The following is a 25,661-nucleotide window of genomic DNA, read 5'->3' as shown; positions in this document are numbered from 1 at the left end:
TCCTGATCAACTGAGATACTGATTTTCCCATAGTAACTTGAAGATAGCAGATTTTATCCATATAAATACATATATTTATTTGTATACAGACATACACAGAGATGCAGAAACTGCAAAGATTTTAAAAGTAAAGAGACTGGTTTTGTACTCAATAAAGGATCTGTAAGTACTAATAAAACCTAGGGCATGCGATGTATAGTTTGTACCTTTGAAAAATGCACTCCCTAACAATTATCTTCAGAATGAATATTCAATAGAATAACCCAGTAGCCAAGTGATAGAAAGAAAAAGGACTCAGATTCTGTTTTGGCTATTATGCTGCAGAACTCCTACACTGTATTCAAACAGGAAAATGAAAAGCTCTATGTTCCATTTGCTGTATTTCCTCTTTTAAAATATAAAAGTAATATCTTTATCACTGATGTCCATGTATTCTAGGTTCCTATCATTTTTTTTTCTAACTGTCATAGCACATCTTAAAACATTCTTAATACAACAGAAATCAGGGCATAAACATGACTATCAAGACATGGTTATTTTACCGCTTTAGAAAAAGGAGAGGTGGGGGAAGGAAATAATATTAATTGATAGTGTACTCTCAGAAGGGTAAAAATATGTGAATAGATGAGTCAATCTATTTATTATTATTTTTGAAAAGTAAATCTATATGAATTGTTTTTATAATGAAAATATAATGTAATTTGTGGTCATTTTTTGAGAACTGAGAAAATTTTGTTAGCTTTGTTAAAGCACAGTTTTAATCTGAAGGACAAGCAATTGTTCAGGAGTGATTTTCCTTTAAAGGGAGGCAGTTCTTATCTGATGGCTTCAACTATTAATTTTTTCTCTTGATATTGCAGTCTGGACATCTTTTCTTCCCTAGCACAATATTTCTCAGTTGCCCAAGGTCATAATGGCTCTGTCTATAGATTTATAGAATCATAGAATTATCAAGGTTGGAAAAGACCTCCAAGATCATGTGGTCCAATCATCCCCCTATCACCAAAATTACCCACTAAAACATGTCCATTAGCACCTATGCCACAGGCTGTGCTCACAGTGTTTTTCAATCCTTCTGTATGGACCATCTAAACCGTCTGCTTGTCCATCTATCCAAATCCTGCAGCTACTTCATGCCACCTCCTATCCTACATCTTGCTCTTTTCTACCCTCAGTCCTCCTATGTTTCATTTTCCAAGCCTTTTAAAGCTCTTCGTTCTGCAGTTTCTAACTATTGTTTTCCTATCACTCCTTATCTCTTCTATGCTTTCTATCCCTTCTCTAAAAACAAACCAATATCTGTTCTCCTCATAGATGGTCTCCCATCCCCTTGCACACTGTCTTCCTTTCAATGCTTCCCACCTTTGCATACAAAACTCTGTTACTACCTCCAACCTACCACTGTCATGCTTCAACACATATCGATGACTCAAATTTTCCTGTTATGTCCTTACTTCATTTCAAGCATGTCCAAACTATCTTGGCCTCTCCAGTCTCTGGCTCTTGAATTTCCACTTGAGTTTCTTCATCTGATACAGAACCTGTATTTTTTTTTTCTCCTTGTGGTAAGCAGTATTTTTATCACACTGCTTCATTTAACATATTTTTTTATGGCCTCCAGTTTCTTTCTTTACTTATCTTTTCTCCTGCTGCAAAATGCCTGAGCCTTCTCTTCTGTTTTCCTTTGCTCCAAGCTGCTGTTAACTAGGCCAGGCTAATCCCGCCTAATTTTAGCTGTCTAAAAGCTAGGCATGCAGCCTGAGCTGTTCATCCTACTTTTTAATTCTGAGGTTAAGAAAAAAAAGATGGGGAATTTCAGAGCCTGATTCATGATGCTTACATATCTCAGGATGGGAGGATATCATCTGTAGAGGTGATTATTTTTCTATGATGACTATCAGAGGAATTTACACAGCTAAATTAGGTGACATAATTATTTTTAAAAAGTTAAGATTATTCCTCCTAATATATATTCCATTGTATTTTCATCCCCTGACTTTTCCCCTTATGAGATCCCACACTTATTTCACAACATTCTGTTTGCAATAATATTTTCAATTCCTAAAAAAAAAAAAAGAAAAAAAAATGACTAATTTGTCATGAGTCAAATTCTGCCTCTGATAATATCATCTATTATCTTTTCTTTAAACTTTGTTGAAAACACCACTTTTCTGTATTACCTCTGGCTTCCCATTGTTATTATTGGGCTGGTGCTCAAGGTTGTTGAAAAGTGACTCTGTTTCATAAAGGGGATGATTTTAATTCAGCTTTGAATATAGGGTTGTTAACTAGGTATAAAAAAAAAAGTCTACTATTACTGAAAATGTCTACTAATTACTGAAATTACTATTACTGGACAAATAAAACTAGTAGTTAGTATAAATTTATTGTGGTTCAGATTTGATCAAAAAGGAAAAAAATAAAAGAATCTAGTTCTAGACATGACAAAAAAAAGAAAAATGAATCTCAGTTTGTTGATTGTGTTAGATATCTAAAAATCAGTGCAAAAATATGGGGTATAAATAGCTGGATCTGGAAGTCTTACTATTTGATCATCAGTATAATTTATTTGGCACTATTCACTGTTTATGATAGAGTACACTAACATAATTTGTATACAAAATTGATATGATATTAACGTATATTAACAAATATAATAAAATGCAAGAAATCGGGGATAATAAAGGTATATAAAACATATAAAGATCAACATTTAATGGAACATGGCTGATGGTCCTGAAGACTGGGAAGAGGTAAACAGAACCACCATTTTTTTCTTTTAAAATGGGGATCTGGGAAAATTATACAGAGTCAGCTAAACAGGATTTATAAGCAGATAGAATTTAACAGGAAGATGAGCAACTACTGATTTGCATTTTTTTTTCTTTTTAATTTGACTCTTTTAATTAGAATTACAACTAATTTATTCAATCTGCTACAGAACAAATATAATACGTAGTATTAAAAAAGATAAATATATCTGCCCTTGGACAATACAGCATATTGACACAAATAAAAAAAAAAATCACAACGTATTTATGTATCTGAATTAATGTTTTTGTTATTTTCCAATATTTACAAATCTACTCCCCAACACAGTCAGTAAAACTGACACCTTAGGACATCTTTCTGATTATCTAAATAAATTAGTGGAAATCAGACCACTTTTTATCACCATAACATACACCTCCAGAAAAAGGTAGAGAATGTTGGCAAAGACAGACAGAGAGAAAGTTTACTGGGCTAATTTAGTTGAGAAAGAAATGTCTGTTCTCAAGGATGTCTTAAACTTTACGAGCAAATGCACTTGGAGTACATAAGCGTGTAGATCTCTCAATGCAAGTAAAGTAAGTGTGTGGAAATTCCTCTCCTGTTAATGCAAGAAGTTCAGCATTATGACTATAATCCACTGAAAGACAACTGGGAGGGACACACACATTTATATAGTAAACCAGAACAATTGAAATAATATATATAGTCTAATAAAAGTTTGTATTACTGCCAAGAAGTAAATGTTCATGCCAAAAATGTTTTGGAGCACAGCTGCCAAGGAAAAGCTGCGAGTATTATGAAACACACTAAATCTATACATAGAGGGGGCTTAGGGAAGTTTATTCTTAGGATTCAAGTATATCAAATCATTCTGGTTATTTTGTGCACAATAGGCAAGGTTATGAGCATTCTGGCAAGCATTCAACAAAGCATTTGTGTTGTTTAAGGAGAATGTTCTTAAATTCAGGAGGAAGGTTCAAAAAAGCCATATTTAACTTGACTGCTAGAGGCAAACTAACATCCAAATGACACAAAACCGCCATATACTGCTGGACACGGCTTAATAACACTCCTGCCTACTGCCAGGCCAACTCAGACAACTCCTGATGAAAGTGACTGAGATACACGGAGAAGACTTTCTGGGGTCTGTCTTGAAAAAGACGAAAATTGGGCTGTAATGTGGCTTTCAAATGAGGACATTCATGAGGAAGCTGGAGGCCCTTAGGAAGCTTTCTCAGCCCACAGTTTCCAAAACAGTACTCTAACCACCAGGTTCTGGGTGTTAGATCACGAGTTCTTTAGCTTTCCTCTTGAAGTTAGTTCACTGAATGTTAAAAAAAAAAAAAAAAAAAAAAAAAAAAAATCAAGATTCAGGGACCTGGTGTGTGTGTGTGTGCATGTGTGTCTGCATGGTGCAAACCTGGAAAAAAAAGGCTAGTGATAAGGCATGATGGTTGGGGCTAGAGATGGATATGCCACCTTCTGAGAAGAGAGTAAAAGCCTGGGACTTCAGAGTGTAGGAGGCTGAGGACAGACAGATTGAGGTTTAAAATTCATGAAGACAGAGGTTATGATTAAGGCAGAAATGTTGTTTACTAAATAACAAAATACTGGAACCAGAGGGCACTCAATAACACTAGTAGGAGGTGAGTTCAAAATTGCTAGAAGAAAGTACTTCTTTACACAGCAATTATCAAACTTTTGGAACTTGCTGTCATAGGAGATTTTTCATGTTCATTTGTGAAAAAGTCTTTCAGATATGTTCTTCTCCTAATTCCTTGTTTTGGACTTGCTAAAGCATCTCAGCGCTCACATCACTTGTGATTCCTGATGCAGGAGCCTAACCTTCCTCTGACCGCAGCATGATGTCTTCAGCTCCTACCTTGACATTATGAATCCAGGTGACAGGAGAGAGTAACAACTAGAAGATGTGATTTGCAAGTTGGTCATTTTAATAGTAGTATAGTCTCAGACTACAGCAAGACCAGATGGGAATTCCTCTTCATCTGCCATTATTAAAGTCTGAATTTTTGAGAATAACACTTTTTGTTTTTGATGGGGTGAGAAGTTTATAGTTAACTTTCTTCACCACCTGTCCCTTTAACACGTTATATCTTGAAGAGCGAGCATAGCTTCATATTTTTGGGGGGGCTGCAAGCAGGAGAATTTTTTCTTATTTGCTGTTGATCTTAACCATATAAATCTGTGAGACAGACCCAAGTTGAAGATATTTATTTTCACAAGATGATTTTTTTCCCCCTATTCTTATATCTTTTTCACAATTATTCATTGTTAACAAGAGCAAACATGCCAATTTTTGCTATGATTAAGCATTTTGAAATTAAGGTCAGTAATAAATATCATAATAAAAATGATGATGATGGTGGTATCATGAAATTTTAAATTCCAATTTTATTTTTAGTCAGCACTTAGAAAATAAACTATGATATTAATGTCTAAAGAAAGGTAGAGAGAGGACTCAAATATTCTGAATGATAAAGATGGTAAAGAAATAATTAAGTAATAATGAAAATAGAGTGATTGGAACCAGTAGTCCTTTCTTCTGCAAAACCTTGGCTAGTAATGTGGTGCTGGCTCACTTCATTTCCAGCTGCTAGATTTCACTAAAAGAAGCTAAAAATAAATTCAATACTTTCCTAAAATTACTTTCCCATGTAAGCAAGTGCTGCAGTTGCCATAGGGATGTTATAACATCACAAATTGGAAGCAGTTCACATAGTGGTAAATAAGCACACTGGTGGGCAAGTTGTCCATTTAAGCATGTCTCAAAGCAGCAGTCTCTAAGACTATATAAGACTATTTTCTTGATGGGAGGGAAGTTAAAAAACAAACAAACAAACAAACAAAACAAAACAAAACAACAAAAAAACACAAAACAGCACGTTGATATAGACTGCAATAGTGTAAATCACTCGATGTACATGCCTGTGCAGATGCAAGATGCATGCTTGCCTGTGATGAGAGCTGTATCACCTAAACGGTATGACCTAAACCTTTCAGTGAAAAGGCATAAAAATGTTGAAAATATCTGTAAAATCTGTGAAATTGAAAACATCATCACATTCTTGCATTTGTTCAGAGCCTGGAGCTTTCAAGCCCATTCACTTTTCCCTTCTCCTTTATAATATGTTAAGTGACTGAATTCTGGGAGTACATTTTTTGCCCCACAGTATCCAATTATTTTGAAAGTCAATACAAATAAACATTAAAATGCCTAACAATCTGATGGACTTCTTTTCCAGGGTTTCTTCATAATGTTCTACATCATAAAATTTCAAAGGTCAGTTGATATAAATAAGCAATGACTTCACTGAAGTTGATACTACTGTACTGATTTACAGCAAGTAGTAATCTGTCCCAGCACTCAAGCTTTTCATTCTGTGCTCAACTCAGAATAGAAAGCAAATGGCTGGATAATAAATACCATGGAAACAAGAAGAAAGCCCAAATCCTATAAAGAATCAATTTGGGAGAAAAAAAAAAAAAGGAAAAAAGAAAAAAAAAAAAAGGAAAAAAGAAAAAAAAAAAAGGAAGAATAGCCAGATTGTCTGAGTTAAAATAGAATTCTCTGGTATTCTGTAACAAGATCATTTAAATACAAAATATTATGATAGGTGGTTTTTATTTTATTTATTTATTTATTTATTTTTATTTTTTTCCCCCTTACATGGCTTTGGTACTTGTCTGAGAGCTTTTTCTTTAAAGGCTGACAGTTTTACCTGTTTTACCAAGCCATTACCAACTTGCTGTTCTGAATGTTCTGAATCCAGTTTCAAAGTGGTCCCTTTTCCAGATGGCTCTATTCTATTTGTTGGATCAAACCCTCTGATTAGCCTCCCACAAAACTCTTATGTCTCTGATTTGAGCCCATACTTGTTTCCACAGGTAAATAATGTACAGGTTTTCACCTGAAGTGTACCAAGCCCCATTGACTTTGCAGTACATATATATTTACATTGCAAGTAGCTTAAGCATATCAAGGCTGTTTTATATCCCGTTTACTTTCCTGGATGGGACTTAAACTACACAACATTTATGGCTCCATTTTACTATATTAAATGCATAACAGAGGAAGAGTACTTGAACATAGCATCTATATCACAAAGTAGTGGTCTGTGAGCAGATCAAATCACGTTTCTTGTTAACCCAGGACAGAATTAAGTTAGAAGCAGCATCCACCATTGTCCCTGGTATAGCTTGATAAAGTTAATATTATTTGGGACCATATGGCTGGCCAAGTGCAGCAGATGAAAACAAATCCTTTGGAGTTTAAATCACTGTGTGAGAAGTAAGAGTATCAACATGAAAATTTGAGATTTTTTTTCCCCCAGCCTTTCTGTGTCTGGTGTTTTGAGCCTAGTGTTTAGGCGAGTCTCTTAAGAAGTGGATCTCTAAATGACGCTTGGTCAGATCATTCCCAGGGCTGCTGGAACCCCACAAATTAGTGTAGAGATTGGAAGTGAGGTAGGAGTCATCTCCCCAGCTTTAAACAACAACAACAAAAAGATATCTATATCATGCTAGTCACCTAGATTCCCTTTGTAATCAACAGGGAGAAACAATATTAGATAGGATGAATTAATCTGATTATTTTGGACACATACTGAAGCATGAGATAAATGAGGTGAACTGCACTCTGGATGTGCCTATTTATCTCTGTTGGTTTTAATGGAAGTCTAGAATGAACAGCTTAGATGTATACATTTACATTACAGATGTCTCCATTTGGGCAGACAAAAATCACCTTGGCTAGTCATACTGTCCTCTTAAGCAGTCAGCATGCACATTGAGCTTATCCTGCCTGCAGATCCCATTTTCTTCTGCATGAGACAATGCCAAAAATCTCCTTAGAAGGAAATAAGGAGCCTTGGAGACAATCACTGATAGCAAGGGAACATGTGGGAGATGGAGACTCTGGTAGTGTCTTCTCACACAGCATTTGTGCTGGATGCACAGATTATGCTCCAGGTCAGGGATCCTGCCTGCTGGCCCCTCCTCTACTGATGCAGCCCAGGCTGCAGCTGGCATTCTGGGCTGCAAGTGTGCACTTCTGGCTCATGTTGAGCTTTTCATCCACCAGAACCCCCAAGTCCTTCTCTGCAGGGCTGCTTTCAATGCATTCTTCTCCCAGTCTGTACTCCTCTCTGGGATTGTCCTGACCCAGGTGCAGCACCTTGCACTTGGACTTGTTGAACCTCATTAGGTTCATTTGGGCCCACTTCTCCAGCCTGTCCATGTCCCTTTGGATGGCATCCCTTTCTTCTTTGGTATCAACTGCACCACTCAGTTTGGTGTGATCTGCAAACTGGCTGAAGGTACACTCAATCCCATCATCTATGTCATTGATGAAGATATTGAAAAGCACTGGTCCTAAGACAGACCCCTGTGGGACTCCTCTTGTCACCAGTTCCCACCTGGATATAGAGCCATTGGCCACCACTCTCTGGGTGTGGCTATCAAGCCAATTCCTTATCCACTGGATTGTCCACCCCTCAAATCCATATCGTTCCAATTTAGAGATTAGGATGTCATGTGGTACCGTACCAAAGGCTTTACTGAAGTCCAGGTAGATGACATAGGTCAGTCTTCCTTTGTTGACTGATACAGCTACTCTATCATGGAAGGCCACCAGAGTGTAATATTTAGACTGAAGGTAAAGCTCATTTTTGTAGCACTGTAGAGGACCCCAGAGAGGACAGAAAGCAGAACAGATTCTTATACAGACTAGTGTTTCAAAAAGCCAGGGAGCATACTGCCGTGAGTGGTTTCATGAAATCATAGAATCATACAAAGTTTTGGCTTGGAAGGGACAATAAAAATCACCTAGTTCTCTGGATGCCTCATCCTGGATGGGGCATACACAACTTCTTGGGCAACCTTTTCCAGGGCCTCACCACCCTCATGTGAAGCCTTTTCAAGGCTGATTCTATTGAACAATTTTAGGAATTAACAGCAATCTAGGAGAAACACGATATTCAGATAGGTGTCAGCTTTCATATTTTAATGTTTGTATATTATATATAGTTTACAAATTCACAGATGTATATATATAGTGATATGTATAGTTAAGTATTGATCATAACTAGAAAAATGTGATTGTCATACACTATTTTTCTGTTTATATATATATTTATATGTATCTCTATATACACACATATATAAAAATATATATCATAAGAAAATTAGATTCTCCAGTTATGACCAAATAACCTGGTTGTTATGAAAGTACATACAATCAGTACGCACTGATTAAGTATACATTTGAATGGCATTTGTGATGTTCTTTTGTGTTGTTTAAAGAACACTGATTTGAAGTTTATGACTCGGGTAAGCCTTTTATATAACAAAACAGAGAAGGGAGAAGATGGGATATATCTGTCAGTTGCTTTCCCAAATGTCTCTAACAGCAGAATCTGAACCTTCTTCCCTCTGGGAAGCACTGGTACTGCTACACCTCCAACTATTGTTGACGCAGAGACTTTTGTCTCTACTTTGTGGGCATGAAATACAAGATGGTGATCAAGCATGGATAAAAAATTAAATATGAATCTAATGATTAATCTTTATTGCATTACTCTAGTTGTTTATAACTAAATACATAACTGATTAGAAACAGAGTTAATTTGTTGAATACGCACAACTGCGTACTTAAACAACTGTCTCTATCAAGGTATGGAAAGTGATACTGTTAGCGTCATCAAGACAATCACACACTGAGGCTGGGTTACACACCCCTGTAGCAAAATCATTTGAAAAGTCTCTTTTGAAATGGTAGAAGCATCTGTTGTGATATTGTAGTTACAGAGGGCTGCTCAAGCAAGTCCCAGCAACCCAACTGAACCTTTAGCTAAAATTCACTCCAGTTCTCCACTCCGGATATGGGGGGTATGATTGTTTCTAATACTGAACGTGGTCACTGAGGAGGCTGCTGGACAGGACAAAGGGCCAATGGCTGTCCCATATTAACCCTTAACACTCCTACATGTGAAGCAATGGAAACTTCACACAGAACAAACGCCTCATCTGAAAAACCTACTCCCTTCTCCTGTGAGGGTACTCCAAATAATCAACTCTGTCAATGTTTCCCCAGTACAAAATAATGCTAGTAGGTAGGACCCCAAGTTTTCAGTTAGACCTTTGTCTGCCCTCTTAGAGTTTGTTTTTCTTCTCTCTCTGAAACATTTCTGTAAATTAATTAAATATTAAATTCATGTCGTAATATATATGAGAGCTGACATATACTGAGCCAGAAGCACTTACCAGATATATGGTTGCTATCCTACATAGGATACACTATGCTAGCACACATACTGTGCCAGCTTCTGACAGGATATGTTATGCCAGCTTCTGCAGCTTCTGACCAGGCCAAGTGGAGAATTATAAAATTCTAAGGCTAGACATGATATTGCAAGTAGTGTAGTTTATCTCGCTACCCAAAGACAACATCAGCTGTATCTGAACACTTCCTGAAAGATGACCATCTTACTGGTTACTAAAACCAAATAGTGATAGCAATTCCACAATCCCAGGACAAGCTATTCTAATTAATAGCCATCAGACAGTTGATACTGCTTTTTTTGTAATGTCCAATATAAATCTTCATTATAACAGTTTATGCTTATAATCTAGTTTTGTTCTCAGTGAACAGGGAATATAGTTTATGTTCTTCTTTGACAATTTCTTGAAAATATGTGAGATGGTTAGACTGTCTTTCCTCACACAATTCCTATTATACTGGAAAACAGAAAGCACACAATGTCCCTTAGTCTAGTAATAGATACTGATATCTAATTTATATTATTTTACATGTAGGAAATTTATTTCTCTGTGTATGAAAAGACCAATGTAGGAAACAGTGATATATTTCTGAGGTTGTGAGAACCCTTTTTTGCTTGATCTGGTGTTGGAGGGCTCTGGCAGGTTCCCTACAAATTTAATAATTCCATGAGTCGGTGCTCTTTAAGCCACTTTTTGTTGACTGATTGATGATGTCAGCCCATCAGATTGAGAAAACTGTGATGCGCCAAGAGGGAGAATCTGCAGAGAACACAGCAGAGATTTTTCCACTCTGCTATTCATGCTGCTAGCATAGACAGTCTCCCCCTCATATCTACCTCTGATTTTGGATAGCAAGCACAAGGTTTGAATGTGGCCTCAAATCACTGCATACACTATGCTGTATTAGTAATGCAGATACAAACAGCAACAGAGCGTCCACCTGATTTAGCTCTGTGGTATGTCACTAGTTGGAGCAGAGAGAATCAAAAAGCACAAAGCAACACAAGCTCTTCCGCCGAAGAAATCCTAATAGTGATCACATGTGACTGCAGTGCACCATGGAAATGGCACAGACATAGATAGCATATGGATCTGCAGTGGCAGCCTTTGCAGGAATGCTTAATAAAACCGGCTAGACATGCCAGGATCCTTGTCTTAGCTGTACGTTGCCATGCTCATGTCTCTTAACAGAAGAACCATGAGGAGAAGCAACAGCAGTATACACATTTTTTCCTCCACTAAGTTGAAAAATACATCTATTAGGTGCTGAATCTGAATATGAAATTTGTTTAGCTGTATTTACTCTTTGCCACAGCCAAGTAATTTGTTGAACAGACATAAACAACAGGTGTGTTCTTGATATCTGTGCTACATGGAACAAGGTCAACTGCCGTAAAAGCTCCAAATAATCTTTATTATACTTAATGTGCTGTGTCAAAGCACTGTAATAAAAGACTGATCTGTTCATGGAGACAATTTTTGTCTTTAGTCATGTTTGGACAGAAGGAAATGATCTCTCCTTTTTTTTTTTTTTTTTTTTTTTTTTTTTTTTTTTCCCACCCCCCAAAACTAGAAATTTTTGGAGATAGGTATAGTTTACAAATTTTGCTATCTTAGAAACAAAACAAAACAAAACAAAACAAAACAAAACAAACAAAACAAACAAAACAAAAAAAAACACAAAACAAAAAAACCCACCAAACTTAAAAGGAAGAAAGGAAACAACACAAAGGAAAAAAAAAATCTTATCTTAATCAAAGAGCCTAAATCTGAGTTGCCTTCTACTTTTTAATTTTATTTTCCCAAGATATTTTCCTCACATACTGCACTGCCGTGTTCATCTGAAATATATACAAATACAGTTCACTTTTGGATTAACAGCGTCTCTTACCTTTACAAAATGGCAAAGAGGGCAGCTTTTCTTTGAAACTTTCGGTTCTTGCAGATGTTCTCTTCTGCAGCTCACTTTCCAATTCTGAATGTGTTGAATCTTTCTTTCCTTTCTTCAGCCTGTGTGATTAGTTCCACTACTCAGATATCTCTTGTACCTAAATCTTCGCACATGTGCTGAAAGGTGAGCGATGATTTGGGTGCCTCCTTGAAAAGCGCATTCCCATCTCTTCATTTGAAGTCACAATCACTGGTCTTGTCAGACCACAAAACAAAGTTTTCATGTGCTCTGCTTGACCAGTAATTCCAGTGTGTAATTTCATCACCTAAAGGGCAGGGAGGCAGCATGGTCTGCATGAATCAACTTGCAGACAGGAAGTTTACAGGAGAGCAGTGCATTGCCACAGTGCTGTAACTTATGCCAGCCTATAAAAGAAAGTCTTAACTGCCACTGCTGTAAACTACAGACACATTTATATTTGACCAGTTGCTTCTCTGAGTTATACAGAGAGGTTATTCAAGCATGTCATAAAACAACTACACATTTACCCAGGAAATTGAGGAAATAACCTGCATATTTGCACTTGACACAAATGACACAAAGTATATCCCTATGAATCCCTTTTTCCACATTGCTAAAATGAATTGGCTGGTTTGCTCCATATTTAAACTATTTGCCAAGACAACACCCACAAGGCAAGACAACTGACACCAATCACTACATTTTTTATGATGGTAAGTCTTTTATACAGAAATGTGAGCCAAAAAGAAAAGTAAAAGCTAGTAATACTGAATACTGCTTTGCAGTGCTTCATTGTCCATACAGAGAATCATTAGCAAACATAAAGTTCTGTACCTCGTAAATAATACATCCTCAAAACGCTCTTCTCATTAAGTCAGCTCAGTTGAGAAGATTTCACGGAACACAGACATTCTTAGCTTGGTTCAAAATGGTGACACTTTCTAATATTTGATAAACATTTGCCAGATTTCCAATTTCTCCCTAGTACCTGAGTGTAAAAATCACCCCGCTATTCACAAGTTTGAAAACATAAAAGATCCCTGATGGAATTAACATTCATTGTATTAGCCTTTGAGCTAGATTAGGCCATGAAATTAATGCCCTTCCTTTATCCCAAATTCCAGCAAAAAAATAAATTCCCACAAGAATACTTCATGCATTGGTCAAGGAAAACTGAAAACTTGGGCACAGAAAAAAACACTGACTGAAGATTCCTTTCACTGAGAGTGGATCAAACTGTCCCTGGGGAATGGATATATAACCATACCCAAACAAAGCTCTTTGTGGTGCCTTATATATACCAGGAGGAATTAGCCATGTATTTCTGAAGAATGTCACAGCTTATTCAAAGGAAGTTTTGCTGATCAGATTATAGCTCCTGAACATAAAGTCCTGTGAAGCCAGCAGTTTGAAACCACTCTCTGCATGAGGGTTAGGAGTATTATGTACAATCCAGTTTTAAGACAGTATAAATGATTTCCATCAAAATAAACAGTGATGAAGACATAGAAAACCTATATAAAGAGCTCTGGGGAACAAAGAAAACCTAACATGCAAAGTAATTCCCTTCTTGTCTCCTGCCATTTCTCTCTGGGTTCATAGCCAGAATTTTTTACCAGCCCAGTTAGGAACCCATGTCATGACTTTAAAGCATCTCCTTGTAACTGTTCATGACCTTATTTTGATGGGAAATTTTGCATACTCATCGTTCACATACATTTTTACTCCTCTGTGGCCTGAAACAGGCTACAGAAGTTAGCTGCCATCTCAATTACATCCTACTTGTGCTAGTTTCCATCCCAGCAGAACAGTTTTCTTCAGAGGCTGTGATCCCACAAGAATTCCCCAATGCATTTCTCTTAATTCATTTTTGTATAGCTTAGAGGAATTTGTTAATTCACTAAATCAACTCCAGATACTGTGGCATTTCTTATTAGACATTTGATGATGTGGTCAGCTGCATTGATTTAATAGTCAAGTACAACAGAAATGTGACTGCTTTTTGCCTTCCCTCAGCTTCAGAGACTTGCATCTTCTGGACACCAAGGGGAGTGACTATTAGCACAACAGTGTCTATGGGAGGCTCTCAATCTCCTCAGCAGCCTGTCTGACCTTTAGTGGCATCTAGTGGCAAATGAGTTTGTAGGGAAAATATTCACATTAAATGGCCATTAAATGAGGGAAAATTGATTTCATCTTCATATATGAAAGTGGGAAGATTGGAGAGTGAAATGCGTCAGGATAATGAGGATAGGTTGCTGACCTGATGAAAATCTCTATGGTTTGTAACAAGGATGGTTGGTAATTAAGAAGTTAGCAGTAGCTTTATTTTATTTATTTTTTCTTTCAAATCAACTTGTTATTTGTACTACTTTGTTGATGATAGTTCTTTTGTTCCAGAAACCCATGTGAGTTATTCTTTTATACCACAATGTACCTCTTATTATTATCCTTAGAAACTTCACAACAGATTTTTATATTGCCTTGGCAGGGTAGCCTAAATGAGATTCTCTTCTCTTTTGATTTTATCAGACATTGCCATACATTCTTCTCCTATGCAATATTTAAGTATATATTTAGCAGTGTGTTGGATATTAGTGACACACAATTCAGAGTCAAAAGAAGTACGTCTCATAAATATATAGTTCCATATTCAGGTACCATGCTATTAGCACTTGGTAAAGATATCTAGCTGTGTTCAAATAACAATCTGCCATTTTTAAACTGTCTTAGCCATGTTTGTAAAACATTGGTTTTATACAAGACAGCTGTATGCAAAGATAAACAATTTAATAATCACTGCACATTAAGTAGTCTGCTCAATTGATTTTTTTAAATAATTCCCAATGTTAAAAATATAAGGCAAATATGTATATGTGAAGTTTCCACATGAAACGTCACTACAAGTGCAAAATGTCATGCATGAATTAATGTATGCATATCTGTTACTGTTTTGTAGTGAGTACAACATTTACAATTATTGAAACCTTTTAAAGAAAATTAATATTTACATTAGGTATCTCCTTAAACTTGTAGTTCTGTAGTTCAAGTAGTTCTGATACAGTTTAGCATCACTTATCGTTTGGTCTGACTGAAAAGATATTGTTTGAGTTCACTTTTCGGTGAAAGGTTTTCAACTAAATTCTCTCCTTTACCTAAGAGATAGTCAGGTTTGACCAACTTTCTATGGAAGCCTGTAGGAAATGCAGGAAAAGACATTTTGGCCATTGTATGGTTGCAAAGTACCATGTAGTCAAAACTCATAGCACAACAAAAGTGTTGTAACACTCCATTCTGGGAATTGATGATAAAGTTCTTGCTTCCGTATTCTAGAAATGCCTTCTTTTTCCTGGGATCTGCCACTTCCTAAAGGTGTTGCCAAGCCGTATGCCATAATCTCTTAGGTCAGATTTTTAAAAGAAGAAATGAGTGTTATTTTAGGACAGATGTCCCAATATGTCAATGAGTCACAACTCACTATTTCAGAAAGAAACAAGAAAACTTTCCTCAGCAGATTAATAAATGAGATACATTAACACAGCAAGTCCTTCTTATTTCCGTTGCTGAGGGATATACTCACATTCTGGCAGCCAACAAAGCTTGGGAGGCCAGAAAACGTATTTGGGCCAGTTGAGTGTGTTCGTCTGCCAAATTAAATAATAGACCAGAGACACTGGAACAGGAGTAGAGGATGTAGAAGATAAGTGAAAATAGTGCCAGCTGAGAGGTCTAATGGTCTTACTGGAAAGTGGCGTGAACAGCTTGCAGCTGAGATGAGACAAAAAGTCCACGTTGATGGAGAAGCCCATCTGTCTCTGAATGTTTTTTTCCCACTTAGTGTTTAGTAAAGATGCAGAAAGGATTTGGATTCCTTGGTATGCATAGTGAAAGGAAAGTGGGAAAAGATGGTTAAGTTCTTCTGATACTGCACCATGACCTCAGATCAGATTTTGCTTTGTTCAGGAGAAAACCTTCTGCTTAGATGAGCAGTAAAGCCTGTGCTTACCTTCAACGAGTTCTCTATTAATAAAATTGAGTGAATAGTCAGAAAATTATCTACAAAACGTAAGTGACTCTAGCGGTGGAGAAACTCTATCCAGATGAAAGTAATTGGAGATACAAGAGAAATAATATTTATGGTTCAAGAAATATTGACTGTATACCTGGGAAGTCCCAGAAAAAAATGCCTCCTACAGTAGAGACGAGCCTGAGTTTAGAGGAAGAAAGACCTACTGGAGTTACCCATCACTCCAGAGGCATAAAACTGCCTAAAGCAAAAGCTAGACTCTTTAGCCTTCTTCTACCATGCAATAAACTGATGTCTGACAGCTGATTGGAGAGTTTATTATTCTCAGTACAATGGTGGCCTTTAGAAAACTGAAAGCTTCAAGCTGAAAGAGGACTGATTGAAGAATTTGGGTGTGATTCAAGCAATCAGTAAACAGTTGGCAGGTTTAGTAATGCTGCTGAAACTGAGGTGGATTTTGTTCTTAAATGCTTATATATTTTTTAAGCATGGCTCCACAGCAGTCTAAGCGTACTTTGTGCTTCTCTCCCTCCAAATTCAAGAGTAGACAAAATTGAAAGACAGGTGCTAACAAAGCTGAAATAATTTCTAAAATGCATGGAATATCACCAGTGTGATATTTGTCTAAAAGATATGGAAGAACAATGCATTCACCAAAATACATAATGCCTGAAATGAGAAGTTACATTTAAATCAAACACAATGATTAAAGTGAAATATCCAAATAGTACATTTTTTTTTTTTTTTTTTTAATATAACATTCAGATGTGAACACAGTAGACTAAACTTTTGTTGTTAAGGCAAACACAAATGTCATGAAATTTCAAATTTACATAAAATATATTTAGGGGAGATATATGTGGAACACAGTTATATGGAAAAGTTCTAAATCCTGGTGAGAAATGGAACATGCTTTAGTGAAAACCACAGACAGATAAGGAGGCACCTAATATTTATTCCTGTCCTTATAGGTGCAACTGTATTAACCCTGAGTCACAGATAGAACAAGCCATTTTTTCAAAGTAATTCCTTCCCTAAATAATTTACATATACAATGAGAGGAAAACAAACAAACAAACAAACAGACAAACAAAAGAGGGGTGAAATAAAAATGGAGTGAGGAAGAAGGCAGAAGCATAAAATGAAAAATAAATGTCTCTGATGATTTTTAACTGATAGATGCAGTAAGAGGGAGAGAATGAAATAACTTTGGGACTGCAAAAAGCACTGAAAAGAAAGGGAAGAAATTAGAGATCAGTATGAATAGTACAGCACAGGAAAAGGTAGGTATAAGCCACTTGAATGTGATGTCAAAGTATAAATGGAGCTGATCAAGGGATTCAAAGAGGAAATGATACTGTACTACAAGTAAAAGATCAGCTGAGTTGGACAAGCCACAGAAAGCAGTCAAATAGATAATGTGATTATAAACTGAAACAAAACAAAACCATCAGGGAGACAATACATTTTTGTTTTTCAAAACACAGTTTAATAGTCTCTACAGGCTGTACTCAGTGTGCTGAGCACTTACCATGAACAGCCAAGAACATGAGGAAACTGTTGCTGTTACTCACTTGCAGAGAGATCAGCTCTCATAAGCACTTATTTGTTGAGACCTATTCTAAGGACTTATTCTATGCTCCTGGGTCTCTGAAAAAAATATGCATAAAACAAATATTACATTTATTAGCTATTCAGTTATTAAAGTCTTCAGATAAAGTATGTCACAACAGCTTAATTAATGCAGGGCTTTTGTCTAAACTAGATCAGGTCAACCTTGACTTTGTCTAGCTGAGTTTTGGAAATCCCTAAAGATTTTCAAGAACCTTTTAAGGATGGATATTTCTGTGATTGCCAATGCCATGCTGCCCTCCCAGGACAGTTTTTCCCTGGTGTTGAGCTTGAACCTCAGTAATTCTCTTTCAGAAACGTCCATCACTAATTTCTTCCCTTTTACCACCACACACTATGACAAATACAGTATCTAGTCCTTACAACCATGATGCTAACCAGAGCAGAGTATAAAAAACTTATTGCTGCACACAAAACTAGCAGTCTAAGATTACACCTTACTCTGGATTCCTGCTACAGGCTTCCCCTGTTATGAATGAGGTTTTGGTCGTTTGAGCAAGGGAATTGAAAGCAGCTGGATATAGTGTTTGCCTTATGTGCTGTTGGCTACCTACAGATGCTGGTATTCCCAAGCCATGCAAGTTTCCTCTGCCTTTGGAGAAGTGGTATTTGAGTGTTAGTACTGGGTATGTTCTTCTACCATCACATTCTAAATTGCTCTTCAAACCCTTCTTTTTTCTGCCCGCCCAGATTAAACAGATTTGGATAAATCTGGTGCATGCATATACACTGAATATCTGTGCTGTCTCTTACTTACAGTTGGAGCACATTTGTCAATGGTAATTCTATGTTTCTTTCTGCCAGTTTAAAGAGGAATGCAATTTTCTCCAAATATCTGAGCAGGGAATCAGTCAGTACCAGCAGAAAAGGGATACTTAATAAACTGCAAGTCATTTAACATTAGTCTTAGATCTTACTGTTTTAAAATGTTGATCCCTTAATTAGTAGTCTTCATTTGTGTGTGTGTGTCTGTGTTATTTTAATAAATTGAACACACTAATTCTTTTGCAGAATTACTCATGCAAGTCTTAATATGCCCTTATATTTCCCACATGAATTGGGTGACCACAGCATTGGAAGTATATTTGTGGCTTATTTCTAATTTGCATTATCTTGTCAATGTACATTTTCAAGTATAGAAGTAACTTTAAAAAGAGTAACTCTGCCCTAACATAGCCATCTGCAGCAAAAGAGTAAGCACTTGGCAACTCTAACTAGTTCATAGAAGTTCTTACGAGATATAAATAATCCCATTTTCTGGCAGAGAAAATCTTCATAGTGTGATCTTTAGTTGGAGGAAAGAAAACTTATGTTAGTTGGCACATCTATCAGCATAATGTAGTTATTATTAAGAAAGTGACCATGTAAAAATGGCACCTTGTTAAACAGCGTAACAACTCTCTGTGTGTATTCTGGGGCAGATTGGCTTACACTGTTTAAAACAAAAACAAACTTTTATTGCTTTCTACTCCTGTTAATGCTGCTGAGCCAACACATCCAAGCAGAGCAGCAAGAGGCCAGAGCTAAATACTGACTGAAGTGTTTAAGCAGGACAAAGGTGGACTTAAATATTAAGTCATTAATGTAGATTGAAAAAAAAATGGGGCTCCTGTAGACCTAAATTTTTAACAGAATCTCTTTCTAGCAGAAACTCTGATCAGGGGCATTTTGAAGAACATGGCTGGAATTTCAAGACCTCTTGAGGTACAGGCAGCTTTGATGCGTCCCACCCAGCAGCTGTGTGACCAAAGGTCTCAGATGTGCTCCCCTGCTGGAGGTATGGTTGGGATTTCTGGACATGCAGCTGTCTGGTCAGAGCCGCTCTGCATTTCTTCTCCTCTCTGAGCCCTCTGCTACAGGAAAGCTTCAGGTGGATTAGTGACACGTGCTGTGCAGTGGCTGCTTCTGGATGGAGGGAAATGTCCTTATCCCTGCTCTTAAACTCTCTCCTTCTCCAGCTCAGGGTGCCTCATATAAACAATAAATTGGGAAAGCTTACTTCTGAATTGTACCTAGAAATTATATGGGAGAACTCTAGTTGGCAAAAGCAAAAATTGCACATGAGACTAGTCTAATGATTTGACAGTATAAACGTTCATGTTTCAGAGGTTGGGAACGTTTTCTGGCTCTATTATATTTATTTCTCCATATTAAGCTAGTAAGTTTTAGGCACCCTTAGAGAAGTGGGTTTACTGCACAGGCAGGGACTGGCTGCAGTGCTTGCACAGGACAGCTTACAGTCCTGTGATGCCCCAGAGAGCATTAAGGACTCTTCAAAGACACTGTTTAGCTGCCATTTTTTCTCTGTGGTAGGAACCTTCCCTTCATCTGGGACAAAGCCCTAGACTTCACTGTGCCAGGGGACTAGAAACTGTCCTACCTAAATTTCACAGGGGACAGATCCCGTAGACATTGTCATTGCACAAGAGACACTGGCAGGGTTTATTTCAGATCAAAGACCACAGTTATTACCACTTTAATTCCTAAATGATTGTTAAAAGGTATTTCTTTTTTCTCTCCCTCCCCCCCCCCCCTTTTTTTTTCCCTTTTGTCGAATATCTGGTATTTGCCCAGAAATTGGAAAACCTGCATTTCTGACCTTTTTCTGTGAAAGAAGATTCTAACTTCAAAGACCTAAGAGACCAGATTTTTGAGAAGACTGAATGATGGGTGTCATTCTCCACTCATTTTCTTGAAACTGTGTTGCATTCCAGCAGCAATTGTCTCTTTAGAACAGTAAAAATGCAGCCAAACTTATTTTGTTTCCACATTTTTTTTTAAGTTTTCCACTGTTTTTTTTATGTCAATTTTTTTTTTTTTTTTAATATCAAAGATTTTTCAGTACCTCATGTCTCTGAGATTTTTAGTCCTGCTTTACAAGAAACCTAAAATCCCTAGATTTTTCAGTTAGTCTTGGACTCAGGCCTGGATGATTTAGGTTCATAACATTAACAAAAAAATAGAATTAATTGTAAATATATGTATAATATATATATATTTTACAGAATTATAATGTTTTTGTACTCCTATTTGTTCATATCATGTTTTCTACCAATAAATTTTATTCTTAGTTCCACTATTTGTATAGGAGATGAAACTAACAGTTAAATAGGAATAATATTGAGATGGCAAAATATAATTTTATTTAATATTGCAACTAAAAAGGTACAGATAAAATTACAAAATTGATATTTTTCTCTAAGTGAAAGACAACTTACCACTGAAGTAATAAATAGTTGCACCCACTTTGTAGAGGCTTTACTGTAAATTCTCTATCATGCACTTTTAGGATACTCCATAGCATTTTCAAAGGAGCTTTTGCAATATATTTTTGGCCTTATAAGTTTAAATACCTGTTTCCAACTTCAGAAAGCTTTAGACTTCTTATTTTTTTGTAAGAAAGCCACTATCCTTTGATTCACTGAAATCATCACCACAGGTAATTTTGTTTGTAAAAAATGTATGCTATGTAATTTATTCTTAAACACTTTTAAAGTTCTCCTGTGCTGACTCAGAAATAATGGTCAGTTGTATGAAATGCCATTTGCAGCAGCTTTTAGAGGACTGGTATATAAGCCTTAAACATTACTATCATGCGTTATATTCCAGAAGGTTACTTTTACTTAAATGTTTAACTAAGAATAAATAACAACTTTGAGATAGCTGGATTTAGGTATGGAAAAAACAAACAAACAAACAAAACCCTATGATGTCCAGGAGAATATCTACTGGCATAGACTAGAAGAATGCTACAGACACATGCATGAAAAGTCGTATGTGAAAATATATTCTCTTCCTTCAACTTCGGATCAATCTGTTAATGCACCAAGGAGATGATCAGTGTGTCTGTAAACATGCAAGTGCCCTTCTGCATTGTTATTCAACTACAGTTTATTTGCCTCAGTATGATCAGATTTTAAAATGGTTTAAAATAAGAAATAAACATTTTTTAAAAGTGAGAATGAACACGTGAAAAAAAAAAAAAAATTAAATAGTGCCTGCTGAGAGATGATCGACCTTGGGACCCAAGAACTTTTTATTTCTCTGAAAAAAAAATCATAGTCCCCCTAAGCCAAAAGCGATGGTTTCACTGGAACCAGTTTTCATCAGAGGCATGAAAATGACTGCTCTTAGATAGGTAAATGTCTATCTGGTTCTCACAGGTCTCCAGATTCCATCCTCAGATGTGGAAATCCTCAGAATTCTGCTCTTTTAAATGTCAGCAGTGGGTGATAACCTCATTTAATAATGAAAATTTAAACTGGAAAGTTGTGCATGTCCATCATATCTAAAATACAAGTTCTTCTTTCAGACAGAAACCTATAGACCATTTCTGCCTAGTTTTCCAAGACAGTATTGCTTTTTGCAGCCACAGGTAAGACATTGGACTAATATCTGTAGAACTCAGAGGAGCTGAAAGAATCAATTCTAACTCACTGGTAAGGGCTGCAGCTATTGACATACCATCTGCCTTCCCAGCTGCTTTATATCATTTATTAGTGCAGATACTATCTTAGCAGGTGCATTAGTGTATAACATTGCCAATAACATTTAGGTGAGTAGTCAGATGCATTATGAAGAGATGGTATTTTTACTGGTACCATCAAATATCTGCAGTTATAATTCCTGAATCATTGCATCATTCCCCCTTCCTGTATCTTGGTCTTGTTGTACAGTGATTTTTTTTTTCTCCACTGCCTATTGCTCTGATGTGATTTTTAAACTGTGATATAAAAGCTATTAGATGAACACACTCACGTAAAATTCTCCAAATCTTCAAAGATTCCGCCTCATACTTCTTATATTTATGATGTGTTCTAAAACAAATCTGCAAAATTCATAGCCAAGTTTTGTTAAAAACCCAGTTCTGTCATAATTCTGTCTATAGAACTATTTCTTGATAATGAGAGTTTGAAACTTGTATTAATGGTTAAAGCTGACCCCTATCACTTGACAATGACATCCTCCTTACAACAGCAAAGTACAGTACTTACTTTCAACAAATGGTTAAATTCAAGAGAAAAAAAAAAAAAAGAAAAAAAGAAGAGAATAGAAAGAGCTCTGTGTAGTGTTACATCACAGGTCTCTAAAGGCATTTCTGATGTCAAATAAATTGCCAACAAACCCAGACTTGATCTTAAATTAGCTGTTGGTATGACCTTCTGAAAGGCTGAGAACTTTCTGCACGGTGTTCTTGTGAATATTTATGTATCTACTGTGTAGATCAGTAGTCATAAAAGTAAGACCTGTGGCACCAGAAATATTGCCAAATGCTCTCAACATTTAATATGGTGAATTTTATTCTCATTAAATCCTATCAGGGAGAATTTACAGGTTTGGACTGACCTTGAATGTTGTATAGTTTACAGAGGAAAATTCAGGCAGCTCTCTTTTAGCATGCTTATTACAAAGAAGGAAGAGTGTCTCCATTCTTATGTATGCCCTTAGGGCAATGATGGCTCCAGAGGAGCTAAAACACAGAGATTAACATACTGTTCCTTCTCTGTAAGTGTGAGTGAACAGGTTCAGACAAAGGGTTCCTTCAGCCTTGTATTTTTTCTCTGTCACCTGTTATCAGGATAGTTTAGGAATGATGATAAGGAAAGAAAAACTCAGAGACAGATTTTCCACAGGGTGCAAACTTTGCCATGAGTCTTATAGAGGCTGCATTTCATACATGTGTTTCATAGACATCAATGGAACTTCTACACATCTTTTCCTTCAGTGGTGGAAGCTCATTCACAGTTCATCATTTGTAAGTATTGTTGGGGTTGTTTTTACTATATGCATTATGCATATTATTGGCAACAAATTTTATTTTCCATTTTATCACTCTGCTACTCAGCATTACAATATGCTTTTGTGGACCACTGTGGACAATTTTAGTTTTAACCACTGAGGTTTATTTTGTATTGTTTACATGCTTTTTCATCTCATTGTTTGGTTTGTTTTTCAGAATGTTTAGGAATATGGAACTGTCCCTAAGACAGTTTTGTATGTGACTCCCCTGACAATCCAATCTTTTTCTTGTGAATTACCATTTATTCTTATAATTTGCTACATATTCTTCAAACATGTACTGATCTTTAAAAGACTTCCTACTTCCCCACATGACAGCTTAGTTTCTTTAGAGACCATCATTAGAGCTTTTGGAAATCCAAGAATACAGTGTTAGAAGGAAAACCTTCTCAAAATAATTGCTGACTCCTTCAAAAAAACTTAGATTTGGGAGGCATTAATTTGCTTTTCAGGTAATAAATCTTCTCAATTATATTGCATTTATTTATTCAATTACTAAAGCTGTTCTTTAATAGAGTTTCTACTAATAGGCCTGAACTGAAAGCCACAGTCACTGGCTTGTGATCTTTTTATTCCTATTTGAAGTGCTGGTTTTTGTTTGTTTACCCCAGTTGATGTTATATTTGTTCTCTCCCCTCTGACAGTGGATGGCATTAGTGTAGATCATGGTTAAAGAACCCATGAAATGTATAATTCAGCAGTTTGTTTTATTTGGACCCCTTAGGCAAATATCACCTGGTCCTGCTAATTTCTTTTTCTATATATTATGAACTGATTTCAAAACTTCTTTCACTGATACCCTCTTGCAGAGCAGTTGATGTAAACTGGATGGACTGATTCAACAGGCTTCCCTTTATGACTGTATTTATCTCCCAGGGAAGACTTGCTTCTTCAAATTCACAGGAAACAGTGAAGCTCAGGTTGCCTGTTACCGTCTCTCATACCCAAGAGATGCAATCTAGCTTGTGGTTGTGAAAATCAGTTTACCATTTTACACGCACCATAAAACTATCATTAGAATCATAGAATATCCCAAGTTGGAAGGGACCCGTAAGGATCATCAAGTCCAACTCCTGGCACCGCACAGGTCTACCCAAAAGTTTAGACCATGTGACTAAGTGCACAGTCCAATTGCTTCTTAAATTCAGACAGGCTTGGTGCAGTGACTACTTCACTGGGAAGCCTGTTCCAGTGTGCGACCACACTCTCGGTGAAGAACCTCTTCCTGATGTCCAGCCTAAACTTCCCCTGCCTCATCTTAACACCATTCCTGTGGGTCTTACCACTGGTGATTACAGAGAATAGGTCACCTGCCTCTCCACTCCCCCTCATGAGGAAGTTGTAGACTGCGATGAGGTCCCCCCTCAGCCTCCTCTTCCCCAGGCTGACGTGCGTGAAATGAGTGATAATCGATGTTCCACATTTTATTTGAAATTATTAAGAAATTAAATCACTATAATAAAATACTGTGAAATACAGTGCAAAAAAGTTAAATCTAGTATAAATTTGTAAAGGCTGTCTACAAAGAGACTGAAGATAAGGGGGTTTAATTTTTTTCTTTCTTTACAACACATAGAAGAGGCCTGAAAAATTATATGAAAAAAGGGACCCATTCTCTTGTTTCATATTAACAAAATGGGTTTATGGAAGGCAGGGAATATGAGCTGTGCTTAACTTTTCTATAATGAAAAAACTGTTTTCTTTCTGAATATGTCTAGAGTTTCAACTAACTAAATAAATAAAAAACACAACCAGCTCCTTCCCTCTGGAAAAAAAAAAAAGTCAGTTAGTCTAAGACAGGTATGCATAATTTTTATTTGTATCAATGAAAAATATCTTGTGTGATGGTTTCTTTTTAACACCTTTATACACATAAATACTTGGAAAAGAGTGTATATGAAGATATAATGTCATCCCTTATTCTCTACCTTTCAACTTTAATCAGTAAAATGTGAATGTAGGCAAAAACTTTATTAATGAATCTTTCCGCAGAACTTACATGACATTACAGATATTTTTATGGTTTAACAATAGCAGAGAATGAAAGCCTTTAGAGGAGAATAGCAAAAGCTCTTTCACAATGTCTTTATCAAAAAGAAACAAAGGTTACCTGTTAAAGAAAAGAAAATTGGGTTATGTGCTCTTAAAGTATAAATATGCGACAGGTTCAAATAGCCATTTGAAAATAGTCTTCAAACAAATTTCCTGGTACAGTGCTAT

General features: G+C 36.4%; 2 long non-coding RNA genes across 3 annotated transcripts in view; one reads left to right on the top strand and one right to left on the bottom strand.

Annotated features, from left to right (window-relative positions):
* The window catches only part of LOC308191980, a 66,581-nt gene extending 51,716 nt beyond the window's left edge, over positions 1-14,865 (bottom strand). The window contains exon 1 of the long non-coding RNA XR_013948441.1: positions 11,963-14,865. This is a non-coding gene — a long non-coding RNA (uncharacterized lncRNA). The remainder of the gene's footprint in view (positions 1-11,962) is intronic.
* A 2,245-nt stretch (positions 14,866-17,110) lies between these two features.
* Positions 17,111-25,096, top strand: LOC308191923. Of its 2 annotated transcripts, none has more exons than XR_013948387.1 (3): positions 17,111-18,268; positions 19,291-19,419; positions 20,217-25,096. It is a non-coding gene; the product is annotated as an uncharacterized lncRNA (long non-coding RNA). The 2 variants fall into 2 exon arrangements; XR_013948388.1 differs by having other exon boundaries at positions 18,204-18,268; positions 19,288-19,419.
* The last annotated feature ends 565 nt before the right edge of the window (positions 25,097-25,661 follow it).

Source organism: Anser brachyrhynchus (assembly GCF_964034855.1).
Source record: "Anser brachyrhynchus genome assembly, chromosome: 1".
NCBI classification, from domain to species: Eukaryota; Metazoa; Chordata; class Aves; order Anseriformes; family Anatidae; genus Anser; species Anser brachyrhynchus.
This window is presented reverse-complemented; position numbering and strand designations above follow the sequence as displayed.